The sequence below is a fragment of the Archocentrus centrarchus genome, chromosome 5 (assembly GCF_007364275.1).
Source record: "Archocentrus centrarchus isolate MPI-CPG fArcCen1 chromosome 5, fArcCen1, whole genome shotgun sequence".
Lineage (NCBI taxonomy): Eukaryota > Metazoa > Chordata > Actinopteri > Cichliformes > Cichlidae > Archocentrus > Archocentrus centrarchus.
The window spans coordinates 28962364-28980280 of record NC_044350.1 but is presented as its reverse complement, the minus strand read 5'-3'; the positions used below and the strand labels follow the sequence as shown (position 1 = coordinate 28980280).

General features: G+C 43.4%; 1 protein-coding gene across 1 annotated transcript in view; it reads left to right on the top strand.

Annotated features, from left to right (window-relative positions):
* The first annotated feature begins 228 nt into the window (after positions 1-228).
* The window catches only part of phc2b (polyhomeotic homolog 2b (Drosophila)), a 51717-nt gene continuing 34028 nt past the window's right edge, over positions 229-17917 (top strand). The window contains exon 1 of the mRNA XM_030729162.1: positions 229-500. The gene's annotated coding sequence lies outside the window, so the exon portion shown is untranslated. The remainder of the gene's footprint in view (positions 501-17917) is intronic.

Below are 17917 nucleotides of genomic sequence, written 5' to 3'. Positions count from 1 at the left end.
ATCTAATGGCTCTGGGGGGTACTGTTTTGAGGGCATTGATGTTGACCTCCGTTTTGAAGAGGGCCAAACAAAGTGTCACATATCTTTAAAGCTCCGCTGTGGCCCGGTAGCTACAGTGCAAACAGAGCACAGTGCAAAGATAAAGCTCTTTGTTACCATGGAGATCAGGACAGCGGCCGACACTTGACAGGCGCATGGAACGAAGGTTGAAGGAGGAGGGGAAGGGCTGATTGACAATGAAAAAGGCGTGGTCAAATCTCGAGCTTTGTGCTCATTGGTGCGCTTGGCATCACGTTGCCTGTTTGGAACGCAAACGAAACAGTCGCTTCGACCCACCCACTTCAATCAGCTTTCCCTTGCTGCTTCTGCTGCTGCTTCTGCTGCTGGACTGCTCCAAGTCTGTTGGGCGCAGCGAGCCACCGTCCAGTGTAGAATATCAGGAGAAACACCGAGCGAGAACAGTCAGAAGGAGAAGCGAGGAAATAAGGTTTTCGAGAACGGTAAGACCACGTATATTTTGCTTCTTGGCACAGGATGTCACGTTTCGTACGCGCTTATAAACATGCACAGGGTCACACACTGTGCATGTTTATGTGTGCGTCGGAACGCGTGAGGTTAAACGATAGCACAAGCGAAGGTCTACACGGGCCCCAGAGCAGCAGCAAGCATTTTTCTAGCTGACTTGCTAATGTCGACGTTAGTTTAAACGCTAAGTTTAGTGTGAAGATCATCATATAGGAACAAAATGGGATTATTATCATGAATAGTAATAATCCAAACTAAGCTAACGTTAGCTAGTTTTGTAATGGAATTCAGTGCCAGCAGGAAAGGAGGAAAATTACTCATGAATGAAACAGCGCATGAGCGAAACGTTTAAATGCAATGTTTTGGCCAACAATAACGCCCCCTTTCCCCCCCCTTTCAGTGTCTGTAGGTGTAGCTTTGCCTAATTTCTTTTGAAATTCTGGGCAAAGTTAGCCAAGTGGTTAAACGAGGAACTGTGGCCCCCCAGGTCATGACATTTGGCACAAAGGAGGAGGTAGTTATGTTGACAAGTGAAGGTCAACACAGACGATGGCCCGGGGCCTCTTAAAGCTGCTTGGAATATTCTGTCCATCTAGGGGCAATTAGCAGTGCTTCAGCAGCCATTTAGCATGAAGCACAAATCTCAGAGGTAGGAAAATAAGAGCTATAATTAAATGTAAAATTAGCTGCAACAAATGGAGTATAAAATGACTGTGCACAGTGGTGGCAATGCATTATAATGCTCCACTGTAGACTTGTTTCAACTCTGGCAAATTATTGTCCCTGTGCATATCTACACAAAAGGTTTGATCAGCATCTCAGCAATTTAAAATAATTATTCATGCCTTCATACACATATGAACTCCAGTGACATCCTATCCTTAATCCTTAGGATTTAATGATATTGGCCCACCCTTTGCAGTTATAACAGCTTCAGTTGTTCTGGGAAGGCTTTCCACAAGGTTTAGAAGTGTTTTCATGGAAGTTTTTTTTACTATTCTTCCAGAAGTGCATTTGTGAGGTCAGATGCTGATGATGAATGAGAAGGCCTGGCTCGCAGTCTTGGCTCTAATTCATCCCCAAGGTGTTCTGTCAGGTTGAGGTCAGGACTCTGTGCAAGCCAGTCAAGTTCTTCCACACCAAACTCACTCATCCATGTCTTTATGGACCTGCTTTGTCCACTGCTGTGCAGTCATGTTGGAGCAGTAAGGGGCTAACCCCAAACTGTTCCCACAAAGTTGAGAGCATGAACTTGTCTAAAACATCTTGGTATGCTGAAGCATTAAGATTTCCTTACACTGGAACTAAGGGGCTGTGCCCATCTCCTGAAAAACAACCCCACACCATAATCCCCCCTCTGCCAAACTTTACATTTGGCACAATGCAGTCAGACAAGTACTGTTCTCCTGACAACTGTCAAACCCAGACTCGACCATCGGATTGCCAGACAGAGAAGCGTGAGTCATCACTCCAGAGAACACACCACCACTACCCTAGAGTCCAGTGACAGCGTGCTTTACATGATATAAGGCTTAGATGCAGCTGCTCAGCCATGGAAACCCATTCCATGAAGCTCTCTGTGCACTGTTCTTGAACTAATCTGAAGGCCACATGAAGTTCGGAGGTCTGTAGTGATTGACTCTGCACAGAGGTGGTGACCTCTGCGCACTATGCACCACAGCATCCACTGATCCCTGCTTTGTCACTTTACATGGCCTACCACTTTGTGGCTGAGTTGCTGTTGTTCCCAGACAGTTCCGCTTTGTTATAATACCACTAACAATTGACTGTGGAATATTTAGTAGAGAGGAAATTTCACGACTGGGCATGTTACACAGGTCATATCACAGCACCACGCTGGAATTCACTGAGCTCCTGAGAGCGACCCATTCTTTCATAAATGTTTGTAGAAGCAGTCTAAATGCCTAGGTGCTTGATTTTATACACATGTGACCATGGAAGTGAGTGGAACACCTGGATTGAATAATTTGTTTGGAGGAGTCAATATTTTTGGCAATATTTTTAGATGAAAGGGTGGAGTTATGACTAATACTAGCAAGCTTGATTAGCTAAGCTGCATTCATAAACTGCATGGGTGCAATGCACAGACTCGCATATCATCTAATTACTGCTAAGTTATGGACTAATAAAAATGTAATTTCACTTACCAAAACTAATGCACAACTTCTTGGATGGTCTGTACCACATTGCAAGCCATGATATTTGGCAGATCCATTAAAAAATGCTGAAGGGGTCCACTTTAATAATTCAAAACTAGTGGAACCTAGCAGACTTTCATGGGCTCCAGATGTCTGTGTTTGAACACTTGCCAATCATTGTGGCCTTAGGTCTGAAGAATTTGCCCCCTCTCAGGGTTATTTGAGGCTTAAACCAGGCTGTAAACATGTTTTGTTTTTTTTTGTTTTTTTTTAAAAATGCTTTAAATTTGGCCATTTTAACATGGCAGTTGGTGGGGATCGACTCCCGTATGGAGCCTCAAGTGGCAACTAGAGAAACCGCAGTTCTGTTCTGTTTTTTTTTTTTCTTTTTTTTTTCTACTTCAATATCAGCTTGATTTTTCAACTCTGGATATTGCCTCTTGATGGTAGCCAAACAGAGAATGAATGAGAGCATGTTGCTGTTGTAGTTGAAAGACTCTCTCCATCACAATCTGGACACCAAGGCAGCTGCAGCCATTAATGGTTGTTTCACAGGTTTACCTAGATTACCTTTACAATTTCTCCTCAATAGATCTGGAACAAAGGTTGCATTCTTTCCAAGCTGCAGTTGTAATTTTGGCCCAAGTACTGAGAGTGTGAAGGCCCTATTGTATCTGCTCAGTTTCTTCTTTTTTTTTTTTTTTTTTTTTTTTGTCAAATGAATCAGCTTTTTGGGGGCCTAAACATGCTCAAAAACTCATCAAATTTTGCATATGCATCAGGTGTGGTGAAAATCTATGTATGGTGAAAATGTATGTATTTTAACATAGGCCTTCCAAAATGCCTCTATAGCACCTCCTAAAGACGAGGCGCTAAGTACATATATGAAATTTGGCACACATATTTAAAATGTCAACATGCAAAAAATCCTCTTCGAGTGATGACCCAAACCCAACAGGAAGTCTGCCAGTTTGAATTAATTTGCCAATTTTAGAGAATTCCAGCCCTTGTACCTTTTCAAACACTTCCTAGGGTTTTAATGGGATCAACTTAGCAATTGGTCAGTCTAAACTACAAGTATGGGGAATCTAAATGTGAAACTGTGGAGTTTTCTTTGAAGAGCGTGGTCGTGGCGCCATGCCAAATTTTGATTATTTGCCGCGAAATTTTAATTGGATAATGTATGTGTGAAAGGGAGCCAATCTGGCCCAAGCTTCTCTAGTAGGATAAGTGTCCACCCCTGAACACATCCATATGACAATATTTAATAATAGTCGCAACGCCACCTAGTGGGAACAGAATATGTCATGGTTTACACTTTGAGGTACAGCTTCCTGGTGGTTTAGCAGAATCATCTCAAATTTGGTCAGGAAAGCTTTAAGGAGTTGTTATGATTGAATTGAATATGATTGAATTGTATTGAAATCTGTAAGGTTTTGTCAAAGGGTGTGACCCTGGCAGCATGGCAAATTTTGATGTTTCTCCACGAAGCGTTAAATTGCTGTAACTAAAAGCCACATTGTTTGATTTGCACGAAACTTCTCTGGTATGATCAGTGTTCTGCATAAATTGATATGGAAATAGTCTGTAATGGGTAGAGCGCCACCTAATGGCAAGACAATGTCATATTTTATACTAGGATGTACTACTCCTCCCAGTTTTACCTCATCAACCTCAAAAGTTATCTAAATAAAAATCAGACATTGACGATGATTCAGAGCAAAAATTGTGAGTTTTTGTTTAGCGGCACAGCCTGGTGGCAAGCCAATTCACCATGAAACAGGAAGTGCTTGATGAGGGCTTGGAAAGTTCAAAAGTCATGAAATTTAGCACACACCTCTGTCATGATGAAAATCTTTCAGGTTTGATTACTCTGATCACTAAATATGGCAAAATGGCTCCACAGTGCCATCTAGAACATTTCAAAACATCAATTTTGCAGCTACGTTTTATCTATGCATCTGAAATTTTGCATTTGCAGGATCATGTAACATCCTGAGATGTGCAAAAAAAGTCTCTGGGAGCCATAAGTCAGCCAGTGTGATTTATTTATTTTTTGTGGCTTTTTTCGACATTTTCAGGCCTCATATTTGAACAAACTTGTCCTAGGGTGTTCATCTCCATTTTCAGGCCTTATACTTTAACTAACTCCTCCTACAGATTTCATCAGATCAACATGATACGTGGTGAGTTCAAACTAAAGAACTTGATGATGTTAAATTGTGAAGCATTTGGGTTTTTGTCAAAGGGAGTTTGTGGCAGCACGCCAGATTTCAATCATGCTACGTTTTCACCGCCAAGGTGCCAGTGCTGGTGTCAGTTTCAATGAACCGGTGAAACGCTTAAGAACAGCCCCATGTTTCCACCACGCTTTGAGAACTTATCCTTTACGTATGACTGTGGGCGGGTTCTCGTCTGGACACAGAAACCGAAGGGCGCAAACGTGGGAGAATATGCTCCCCTTTCTTGTGCAGCAAACATATTTTACGGGTTATTTTACAAAACTACTGCAACACAGAGGTAAACACAGACAGCGATTACGAGCAAGATGACAAATTTTATCTGTGATATGAACTGATACAAAGCAGCAAGTTCATCCTTAGGGCCCAACCTAATTCACAGCCCTGAAAATCGCATCGCTTTTCTCATGTAATGCACACCATGCAGTGAAATAGAAAACTTTACATCGAGATGGCAGTCACGCCCCTCTGCCGCTTTCGTCACGCGTTCTTGGTTTGAGACCAGCTAGCTTGCGGGGTCCGAGTTGAACCTGTTTTTTGGCCGAGCACCGAGTGTGTTCGTGGTGGAAAAACCGCTGAATGGTTCAAATACTGGCACGGGCATCCGGTCATTGGAAAAAGGGCCTCATTTGCCACAGGACACCAAATTGTCACATCTCAAATATACATTGTCCAATTTGTCCCAAACGTCACACATGCTTGATGAGAGTGAGTCTGGACACATCTACCAATATTGGGTCACCACCTAGTGGGAACAGGAAATCAGCAGTAGACTGATAATCATTATCCCATGAACATGAAGTTTCCATTGTTGGGTGCAGGGATTATATACAGCAGCATGACTTGTAATTAGTGGGCACTTGCCAACACCACCTAGTGGGCGTAAGAGACGTTCAGTGGCCGCATGATGCTCCAGACCATAGCAACCACGAACTGTAGTGCAGCTCAACGTGCGCCCGGGTGCAAGGGCCCAATCATCATTGCTTGCAGCTTTAATTGAAGTTATAATTGGATTAATCATTCAGCCATTAGCAGAACTACTACAGCTCCAGGCTTGATGTGTGTGCTTTTTATGTTTTATTAAAATCTTATTAATTTTCAAAAGTTCAGGTTATTAATGTACAGGGGGTTTTGTGGTTAACTTGCCTTGTTGTGACCTTGGTTCGAAGGTTGTTTTGTACCCAATTTGCATCTGTCCTGGACCAATGAGTAGATGCAGAGTATCACTGTGTAAAACCCGAGCGTGGTCAAAACCTAAAGGGAGTGCATAATGATGATGATGACCGTAATATCAAACTATAAAATATAGACATGGGTATAGGTTTATCTTGCAGTGACTCTTCAATTTTTTTTTTTTAAATTAGAGAAGTTTATTAATGCATTTGCTATCAGTTCAACTCATACAAACAGCTGACTGCACAGCAAAAACTGAACACAACAGGCTCAGTGAAGAGGCTTATAGATTTTCTTCAAGGATACTGGGGTTAACTACAGGGAGAGTCATGCTTTATCCACATAAAAGCATGACAAGCTGTTATAATGGAATAGAGCTGCTCCTATAAAAACCTAAGATCACTCCGCCAGCTGGGAATAATCAGGTAGAGTTAATAATTTGCCCTTTCATTCTCATAGATTACACCTGAGCTGATGCTGTTTATCAGGGTGTTTATAAAAAGGCTGATTTGTTTACTTCACAAGAGACAGAAGCCACACTTCATTCCTATGTTTTGTTTAGAAATGTGCTCATTTACTTGTTAGCCCTGTTGCAATTCATCAATTAATTTTTTTTTTTTTTGATAATCATATTCACAACACCTGCTGTATTTGCTCGTCTGTCTTCATATGCATATGAACTTGAGTGAAATCCCATTCTTAATCCATAGGGTTAAATATGATGTCAGCCCACTCTTTTAAGAGAAGAGAAGAGAAAGAGCTTTATTTGTCACATACATATACATGCAGTGAGATTCATTCTCTGCATTTAACCCATCACACACATGGAGTATGTAGTACACACAGCACAGCATGGAGCAGGGGGCAGCCAAGGGGCGCCCGGGGAGCAACCTGGGGAGCAACCTGGGGGGGTGGGCTTGCTCAGGGACCCACAGTGATGCCAGCCCGAGGATTTGAACCAGGGTCCTCTCAGTGATGAACCCTCTTCTTCTCCCCTAGGCCACCACTCCCCACACACACCACACACCACACACCACTCTTTGCAGCTATAGCAGTTACAGTCTCTGCTCAAACTCATCCCAAAGGTGTTCTACTGGGTTGAGGTCAGGATTCTTTGCAAGCTACTCAAGTTCTTCCACACCAAACTCACTCATCCATGTCTTTATGGACCTTGCTTTGTGCACTGGTGTGCAGTCCTATTGGAACAGGAGGGGGCCATTCCCAAACTGTTCCCACAAAGTTGGGAGCGTGAAATTGTCCAAAAACTCTTGGTATGCTGAAGCATTAAGAGTTCCTTACACTGGAACTAAGGGGCCAAGCCAGCTCCTAAAAAAAAAACAACCCCACACCATAATTCCCCCTTCACCAAGCTTTACACTTAGCACAACGCAGTCAGACAAGTACCAGACTTGGAGAAGCTCGATTCGTCACTCCAGAGAGTCCAGTGGTGTTGTGCTTTACACCACTGCATCCGATGCTTTGCATTGCTCTTGGTGATGCAAGGCTTGGATGCAGCTGCTCGGCCATGGAAACCCATTCCATGAACCTCTCTACGCACTGTTCTTGAGCTAATCTGAAGGCCACATGAAGTTTGGAGGTCTGTAGCGATTGACTCTGCAGAAAGTTGGCAACCTCTACTCACTATGCGTCTCACAATCTGCTGACCTGGCTCTGTGATTTTTTTTGCGTGGCCTATCACTTCGTGGCTGAGTTGCTGTCGAGCCCAGTCGCTTCCACTTTGTTAAAAAAATAACAGTTGACTGTGGATTTCTACTAACAAGGAAATTTCACGACTGGACATTTTGCACAGGTGGTCATCCTATCAATAAATTTGCACAATATCAGAGAATAATTGTTACCAGGGAAGTTATATTACCAGGATTGGCATCTATATGAAAAAAAAAAAAGCTCAATATGTTGTGCCAGTTTTTTGTCCATATCCAACTGTACCCTTCAGTACACAGCCAGCATTTTGCATAGAAGCTTTCAAAAGATCCACCTGAGAAAAAATGTCAGAACAGATGGCTGATAGACCTCATAAGTGATTGTAGATACTTCACATTGTTTTCAGTACAGGTGCAAATAAAGCAGTGAGTATTAACTTGTTTATTGGCACCCGTGCCTCTGCGAATCTGTGGAGTCTTAGTTCGCCCATTTTCTTAACTGCTTATTCAATTTGGGGTCACATGGGGGCTGGAGCTGACATTGGATAAAAGGTCTGCATTAAAATAGATGACAAATCAAGTCAAATACTACTCTGACACATTGATGACCTTAACATGCATCTCAGGGACCATGCATAGGCGTGCAGATTATTAGGTTGGCCTTTGTGTCTGCTGTAATGTGTTTTAACAGTATAAACACTGACTGCAGCTTTCTGTCCAAATGTGGCACATTTGTTGTTTTTTGTTTCTTTTTCATCATTTTGAACACTATGTCCTATGTAATAAATAAACCCTATGAAATAAGTTAAATGCACACAGAGTTGAGCTCTCTAAGCTACTTGAAAGTAATCAAGTGATCCCTCTGTTATCCTTTGGATAAGCTGTAATTTTGATGTCTTTCTGGTTCACTGCTGGCATTGATATATATTTAAAGAACTTGTTCCTGAGAGCAAAGAAGTACTGCATTTCTGTGCTGCTGCTGCTCATCTCTGCTCATACCTGACCCAGTTTTTTTTTTTTTTTTTTTTTTTTTCTCCTTGCTGGTGTGAAAGACGCCTGAGAGTGATGCCCGAGAGACTGCTTTGATAGAATAGTTGGGATTGAAGCGCAGTGCTAATCTGGAAGCTTTGCCAGAACTATTTAATGGTGATATTTATAGATCAGAGAGAATCTTTCATTTCTCTGTCAGTACTGCTGCCCCTTCTCAGTCTGACTGTTTGCCTTTTCTGTCTGCTTCTGCTGTGTTTATTTTGAGAAGCATTAACAGTCTCAGACATTTTTAGCATCAAGTGGAGCATTTTACACCTTACAGACTTAGCCCTTACTAAATGAAGGAATAAGGCCAGGGGCCTCCCTGGAAAGTAAAGTGAAAGTGTTTTGTATCTTCACAGCGTGAGCCTACATGTGCTGGAACCGCACACACGCTCTGCACACTTAACCTGGAAAGCAGCCAGAGCCTCTTTGTGCTGGTCTACTCAGCTGTGGAAGGCAAGGTCCACAGTTGAATCCGAATCAGATGGCTCAATTACGGTTCCATGGCCAATCTTTCCTTGGGATCAGAGGGTGTCACTGTCTTACACACTTTAACAAAGGCCGTGGCCTGCTTGCTCTGTTTGGACAGGCCCCATCAGCTATCATCAGCCTCAGGGGATTCCCCTAGCATCACCAGAGTCCTCCAAGGAAGTGCAGCTTTTTCAGAATGAATGATCTTGACACTGACTTTAGGGTCATTCCATGAAAAGATCAGTGAAAGCTGAGACCCTCTGTAATCCAGGTCCTTTTGCATGGTAAAATTGCAATAGAGAAAAACTGCTTCAGGACCTAATGTTTGAGTAAGCTACCTACCCCACACAGTAATATGACTTTGTAATGTTTGCCCCTAAGCAAACGGATAAAACATCCAGGGAACCAATGTTTTTTTTTTTGTTTTTTTTCTCCCCTGCTATGCCACAACATGGACATTAAATTGGTGCTGTTTTGGTATTGATACTCATGATATTGAAGCTCATAGCTCTTATAGAAAAAATATCTTTTTTTACTTTGGACTGTGACTTAAGTGGGTTTTTTTTATCTGTAAAAACGTAACATGGCTTTCTCATGCACTTATGAAATTATCAATCCATCCATCCATGATTGCTCAAAGATGCTGGAAAGTTTTTGACTCATCCTATTTACTTTGAGGGTATGTAACTTGGAAAATATTCCTAGTTTTGACTTTAGTGTCATTTAATACACTAAAGTTTTTTTTTGTTTGTTTTTTAAAAAATTTTTAAACAAACTGTCAAGTAGGAGGCACCGACTTTTTTTTCCCCTGTCTCCTCCTCCCCTTTTGTCATGGAATAACCCAATAATAATTGAAATGAAAAGGCCTGACCCTCTGATAAACCATATTTGGCCCATTCCACGTTATGTGTGTGATGTATGAACCTAGAGATGTCCTACCAATACTTACCACCAGAGGGGCAGACCGCCACTAGGGCATACAGGGGTTCTGAATGTAACCATAGCAACAGTAGAATAATAAACAAACGAGTGAACCAGCAAGAAGTTGTCCTCCATGCTCTGTGTGTCGAGTAATAATGTTTACTTAGTGACACTATAAGGGAGCAACATAACATAAATTGGCGATGAGTCGTGTATTTCGGAATACTTTTCATCGACTGGCTGTGAAAGTTAAGTCAGCTTTGTGCAAGTTTTTGGACCGAAATGAACACCCGCGTTTTTGGATAGCTAATGTGCTGATCAACTATGAGCCAACCATCATCGGATGACCCGAGTGCAGCTAGTGTTACATCTGCGGATACAAGGACATCGAGTGCTTCGAGTTCATCTACAGTGCAAGTAATCCCAGAAAGACGTATGATGGCTGGAATATATGGACATATGGACATTTTCGATGAGTCTGGTGAGCAATGGGCAACGTATATTGAACGTTTTGAGCATTATGTGGTGGCTAATGACATTCACGAGGCTAAGAAAGTTTCAGTACTGTTCAGTGTAATGGGACCTAAAACGTATGGACTGCTTCGTAGCTTAGTAGCTCCCGTGGCACCTGGCACAATGACTTACAAACAGGCTGTGACTGTGCTTAAAGATCACTTTACACCGAAACCGCTTGTTATAGCCGAGAGGTTCAGGTTCCACAAGCGAAATCAGGGGGAAGGAGAAACAGTAGCACAGTATGTAGCAGTGCTCAAGAAGCTATCGGAACACTGAGTTCGGGGCTTACCTAGAAGACGCTCTGAGGGACAGATTTGTTTGCGGATTGAAATGCGAAGCTGTGCAGAAACGCCTTCTGACTGAGGAAAACCTCACGTTCAAGAAAGCAGTTGAACATGCAGTGTCAGCAGAGACAGCAGCACACGACATACAGCAGTTAAGTAATTCCCTGAAAGTAAACGCAGTGTTTTCGCAAGGTAAAAAATGCCGCCGCTGTGGGAAGGGAAATCATAGTGATGATGACTGCTGGTACAAAGACCGCGAATGTCACCAGTGCGGGAGGAAGGGCCACACGAAATGAATGTGCAGGAGTAAATCAAAAAGCAGTCATGAAAGAGAACATAAACACAAAGATGTTAAGCCTGAACAGAAAAGCCATGCACACAAACGCAGCGTGAAAGATAGAAAGAAAAAGATCCGTCACGTCGAGGCGAATGAAAGTGAAAGTGAAGGAATGAAATCGGATAGTGACAGTGACTTGGGACTGTATGCAGTGTCTCAGAAAGGGAAATATTCACGCATATCAGTAGTGCCAACAGTTAACGGAAAGAAAATGGAGATGGAATTGGATACAGGGGCTGCAGTGTCATTGATTCCTTGGGAACTGTACAAACGAAAGCTGCATAAGGTTCCTCTGCAACCCACTGATATCATGCTAAAGACATACACAGGAGAGCCTTTGGCACCAGAAGGAGTCGTTAAAGTGCAAGTGGCATTGAACAAGCAACACGCTGTCTTGCCACTGTATGTGGTGAAGGCGGATGCTTCACCATTATTTGGCAGGGAGTGGCTGAGAGCCATTCAACTAAATTGGAGAGACTTAAAGACTGTACATGCAATTGAGTACAGACAGACAGACAGCTTAGAGACAGTGTTAAAGAGACACCCCGCTGTTTTCTCCGATAAGTTAGGCACCATGAGAGGAGTGAAAGCCAGGCTCACTCTGAGACCAAACAGTGTACCCAAATTCTGCCCACCACACAACGTGCCATATGCTCTTCGACCGCGAGTGGAAGCTGAGCTGACACGCCTCACTGAGCTTGGCGTCATCTCACCTGTGGCGCATAGTGACTGGGCTACGCCAGTGGTGCCCGTGAACAAGAAGGACGGCGCCGTGAGACTCTGCGGGGACTTCAAAGTCACCATCAACCCAGCTCTCTGCATCGACAAGTACCCAATTCCACGTATTGAGGACTTGTTCGCTTCTCTCGCTGGAGGTCAACGCTTCAGTAAACTGGATCTATCCAATGCATATCTACAGATGGAAGTAGAAGAGAGCTCCAAGAAGTTGCTGTCCATCTCAACACAGAAAGGACTGTTCTGCTTCAACCGCTTGCCGTTTGGTGTAGCGTCATCGCCCGCCTTGTTCCAGAAGGCAATGGACCAGGTGCTCCTCGGACTGCCACACACTCACTGCTACCTGGACGACATACTGGTCAGTGGTCCTGACAAGCAGACACACCTGAAAACTCTGGATGCAGTACTCAGCAGGCTAGAGGAATATGGCCTGCACCTCAAGCAAGAGAAATGTCTCTTCTTCCAGGAATTCGTGGAATACCTGGGCCACATCATCGATGCTGCTGGGCTCCACAAGTCACCGGAGAAGGTACGTGCCATCGTGGAAGCACCAGCACCAGGCGATGTAAGTCAACTTCGATCTTTCCTAGGAATGCTTAACTATTATGGACGCTTTATCCCTGATCTGGCCACTGTGCTAAAGCCGTTAAATGAACTGCTGAACAAAGAAAAGAAATGACAGTGGACGTGAGCCTGTGCATCAGCGTTCCAGAAAGCCAAAGCACTCCTGGTATCACAAGAGGTGCTCACACACTACAACCCTGAGTTGCCTCTCCGTCTCGCTTGCGATGCTTCACCCTATGGGGTCGGAGCTGTTCTCTCGCATGTCATGTCGGATGGCGATGAAAAACCCATCGCCTATGCATCCAGAACTCTCAGCAAAGCAGAACAAAACTACGCTCAGATTGAGAGGGAGGCATTAGCGATAGTCTTTGGAGTACGCAAGTTCCACCAGTACCTGTATGGCAATACATTCACGCTACTCACTGACCATCGCCCGCTTACAACCATCTTCAGTCCAGTGAAAAGCACACCATCCATGGCTGCAGCTCGCATGCAACGCTGGGCGCTCCTGCTTTCCGCTCACAATTACACCATTGAGTATCGAAAGGGGGCCCTACATGCCAACGCTGATGGACTGTCAAGGTTACCGCTCCCTCATGCCCCCAGTGAGAAACAAGGTGCAGTGGAGGTGTTCTACACGTCACAGTTGGACACATTGCCAGTCAGCAACGCCGAGATCAAGCGTCACACCATGTCGGATGTCCCGTGTCATGGAAATGATCACAACTGGTCATTTTCCAGCTGCAAAGGATGCAGGTGAGCTGTCTCCCTATCTCCAGCGCCGCCATGATCTCACTGTGCAGCACGGATGCCTTATGTGGGGGTTGAGAGTGATTGTGCCACCCAAACTGCGCCCCCGGGTGCTGACAGAGCTACACTCAGCACACCCAGGTGTAGTAAGGATGAAGAGCTTAGCTCGTAGCTACGTTTGGTGGCCCAGCATCGACTCCCAGATCGAGCACCAAGCAAAATCATGCCACTCATGTCAACGAGTGCAGAAAGACCCTGGCCTAGCACCCTTACACCCGTGGATGTGGCCATCCAGTCCTTGGGAACGGATACATGTGGACTTTGCCGGTCCATTTGAAGGGCACATGTACCTGGTCATAGTGGACGCACACTCCAAATGGCCCGAGGTGCACATCATGGATAGCACCACATCCAGCAAAACCATCCAAGTGCTTAGGGGACTTTTTAGTCGCTATGGCATTCCACACAGTCTTGTAAGCGACAACGGCCCTCAGTTCTGCTCTGAAGAATTCAGCACGTTTCTGAAGGCCAATGGAGTCAAACATATTCGCTCAGCACCATACCACCCTGCCTCCAATGGCTTGGCAGAGTGATTTGTGCAAACCTTCAAGCACGCTCTGAAATCTTCCAGAGGAACTACACCAGTGCAGCAGCGTCGGGATACGTTCCTCCTGACCTACCGCAACACCCCCCATGCAACAACCAAGGAAAGCCCTGCAATGCTGTTCATTGGACGCAAGCTGCGTTCTCGACTGGATTTCCTGAAACCAAGTATGGCTGGAACAGTGCACCAGACACAAGAGGCTCAACAGCAACGACGCCAGCTACACTCTAAACAGAGACAGTTTGAACTTGGTGAGCCAGTGCTCGTGCGTTATTATAGGAGGGGGGAGGATAAGTGGACGCAAGCTGTGGTGATCGAGAAGACCGGACCAGTGTCCTACAAGGTACATGTGGGAACACAAGGGGTCTGGAAGCGTCATGTGGACCAGATGCTGACTCGGGCCGAGTCGGACCCACCAGAGACTGCAGGGAGTTTTCCTGTGAGTTGTCCGCTGTCACTTCCTCAGACAACCACACCTGACCCAAATACACCTCAACAGAAGGAGGATACTGATACAGTGCCACATGCACCACCAAAAACACCCAAAACACTCAAGACACCACAGTTCACAGAAATGACACACAGAACATTCAGAGTCAGCAGGGACTGTAGCATATCCTGTGAGGATCACACGTCCGCCGGTACGTTACAAGGATCAGTGAACTTAACACAAAAAAAAAAAGCGTTGAACAATGTTGACATTCCAAGATGTTGTACACAAAAAAAAAAAAAAGAAAAAGTTGAAGAATGTTTAAGAATGTTTGCTCTTGTAGAATGTTGTTAAATGGTTTTGAGTTTTGATATTTGAAGTGATTATAAGCCGTGACATAACTCTCCTATTTTCTGGTAATGTTGTGGAGAAGTAAAGAAAGAAATAATCTCATGTAGTTTAAAAGGGGATATAATGTCTTACGTTTGTTTCCTAAGAAATGTTTTTGTTACTGACAACAAATCTTAGTGGGAAGGAGATATGTGATGTATGAACCTAGAGATGTCCTACCAATACCTACCACCAGAGGGGCAGACCGCCACTAGGGCATACAGGGGTTCTGAATGTAACCATAGCAACAGTAGAATAATAAACAAACGAGTGAACCAGCAAGAAGTTGTCCTCCATGCTCTGTGTGTCGAGTAATAATGTTTACTTAGTGACACTATAAGGGAGCAACATAACAATGTGCATCACAGTTTTGACTCAGTTTTCTCTGACTTGCCACAGTTCTGTTGTGGAAAGGTCTTTAACCAAACATTTTACACTGAAATGTAGGTATCATGAGTACTACTAATTTTTTTATCACTATTATTTTATACCTTTCCATTTATTTTTAGGAGAGCAGGAAGTTGTGTTACGTGTATCACTTTCATACGAAAACAAAAAAAATGACATGATTAAAATAGCAAAAATTCTGTGAAATGTGTTATAATAGATTCCATTTTTATTGTTAAAAAATCTTTAGGGAGTACTAATATCAGTGTAAAGGTGGGGGGGAATTATCTTGCTGCTAATTTTAGAGTTTTCAGAGGTGAAGTGTAGCGTTACATGTCTCGTTCAAATTGTGGAAGTAGCGTTTTATTAATCTTTAAATATTTGATGTTTTCTTTTTTTTAATTTAAGATGGTGAATTTAAAATTCAGTAAGTTGCCAAGTGAATTTGAGCAGATTTATTTTCACATGGCTTTTTTGCTGTATGGTGTGAAGCCATGTTCTGTGCCTTTGGAATCCAGTAAGAGGTAATTGGGAGGCCACTCTAAAGCTTTTCTAATTAAAGAGTTGTGGTTTTATTCAGTTTAATTCAGTTGTTCTTAATTCTTCCACATGATTAGATCAAGTAAATTTCACTCATTTTGCTGTTAACCTTCTGGAGTCTAAGGTATAATTGGCCATTTTTGACTGCTTTTGAGTTTACCTTTATATTTCACCTTTTAAAATATGTTTACCTCACCTTGTTATCATTTTAAAAGTAAATGTAGAAGTAAAAGTCTTGACTCCTGAAGACAGACATGGTCAAACCCATCCAGGGTATATTCAAGGGAAGAATTTTTTTTCCTGTGTTTAATGAACCATTTAGGGTTGTTTCTGTCCAGTTTGGTCTTCAGCTGTTCATATACTGTAGAAACCACCATTATTAATTTCAAACTCGTGGGACAGATAATAAATATGCAGTCTGTTTTCAAATGTTTCAGTACACTCACATCTTTGATGTAGGAATCAAAAAAATGGCTCATCTGATGCTGAGATCACTTATTTTGCTCCCCTGAGGACCTTGTTAGGCATCATTGTTCTTGGAATTGATAATGAGCTTGAATGTACTTTAAACGAAAAGAGTTTTTTTGATTGAGCCTCTTGCTGAACCACCCTTTATGCCCCCCCTTCATTGTGACCCCTTTGTTTGTGATAGAAGTCTGGGAGCCTGAGCTTTTGGATGTTGAGCTCCATCATCAAAGAGCTCGTATCACACTGAACCACCCAATTCTTGGTCTTTCCTTCCTGTTTTTACCCCCCCACCCCCCACCCCCACTCCCCCCTCTGCTGCAGAGCTCTGTTAGCCAAGTATGAGACTCCAGGCTTGCACTTCTGGATGCACTGCCAGCTAATCTATATGCTAATGAGAAGATAATAATCAATGAGGTTCACGCATGGTTGGCCCCAATCAATACTATATTGCACCAGCAAATGACTAAAATGGCCACATTTCATACAGCCAGACAGTTGGGTGGTGTGTTAATGTTGTGGGGCACAGCATAAGTATGCCATTATCCTTTGGTTTTATCTTCCCAATTCCATGTAAATTAATTCTGTTGTCATTAAAGAGGGGATTTGAATTCAACTCCAAAGCTATCTCATTTCATTTTTATGAGGGTTTTGCTGTTTTTTTTTTTTTTTTTTCTTCTTTTGTTGTTTTGCATTTCATTTTAGTAACTGCTATGGAAAGGTGTTTTGGTGCTTTCCTGCTGTGGCTGGCATGCCCCTCCATAGTTTCTAATTTATTCTATCATTATTTGGGTTCAGGTTTTAAATGTGTTACTTTAGCAGGATTGGAGCACATTTTGTTAAGATTTTGTCTGCAGGTCTTGAGTTCATGACTCTGCATGTTCTCCCTGTACCAGTGTGGATACTGTCCAGGTACACCAGCTTCCTGCTACAGTCCAAAGACATGGATGTTTGGTTAATTGGTGACTCTAGGTATGAATGTGAGTGTGGTTGTCTCTCTTACTGGACTCTTGCCCTTTGACAGCTGGGATAGGCTCCATCCTCACAGTGAAGTCTAACAACAAGTGCACCCTTCAGTTCCTAAATGCAGACACTAATGCCCCACTGAGATTTAAAAATGGTCATCTCTATAATATGATTAGCATATCTGTTTTCCTTCCATTCATCCATCCATTCTCTGCCACTTGTCCGGGTTGCGTGGGGGTTGGGAGCAGCAGCAGTCTAAGCAGAGATGCCCAGACCTCTCTCTCCCTGGCCACCTCCAGCTCATCTCAGGGCACACTGAGGTATTCCCACCCCAGCCAAGAGACTTAGTCTCTCCTGTGTCCTGAGTCTCCTTCCGTGACATGCCTGGAACACTACATCCTTGCCAGATCCCCGACCTTCCTTTCGATGTCCATTTCATTTTGTATAAAACGCAGAGATACTAAGACCGCCAAACCAGACACCCTCCACCCCTTGGCTGCACTGAGAAATTCTGTCTGCTTTACTGTAACACCTGTTCTTCCAGACATCCATAAAAATTTGGATTTATATGTTTTAGCAGAGTTTGACGTAAGTTGGCTAGCTAAAATCTAAAGCTGATAACGCAGGGAAGATGTAGAGTGAAGGTTAAATTGTCCTTGATAAAAGTGCATGTTGAGGGTCTCTGATTGGCATAGACAATGTCCATCATTTATAAGAAGACAGACAAAACTGCAGCCAAGGGAACGCCTGGGAGGATCCCATCT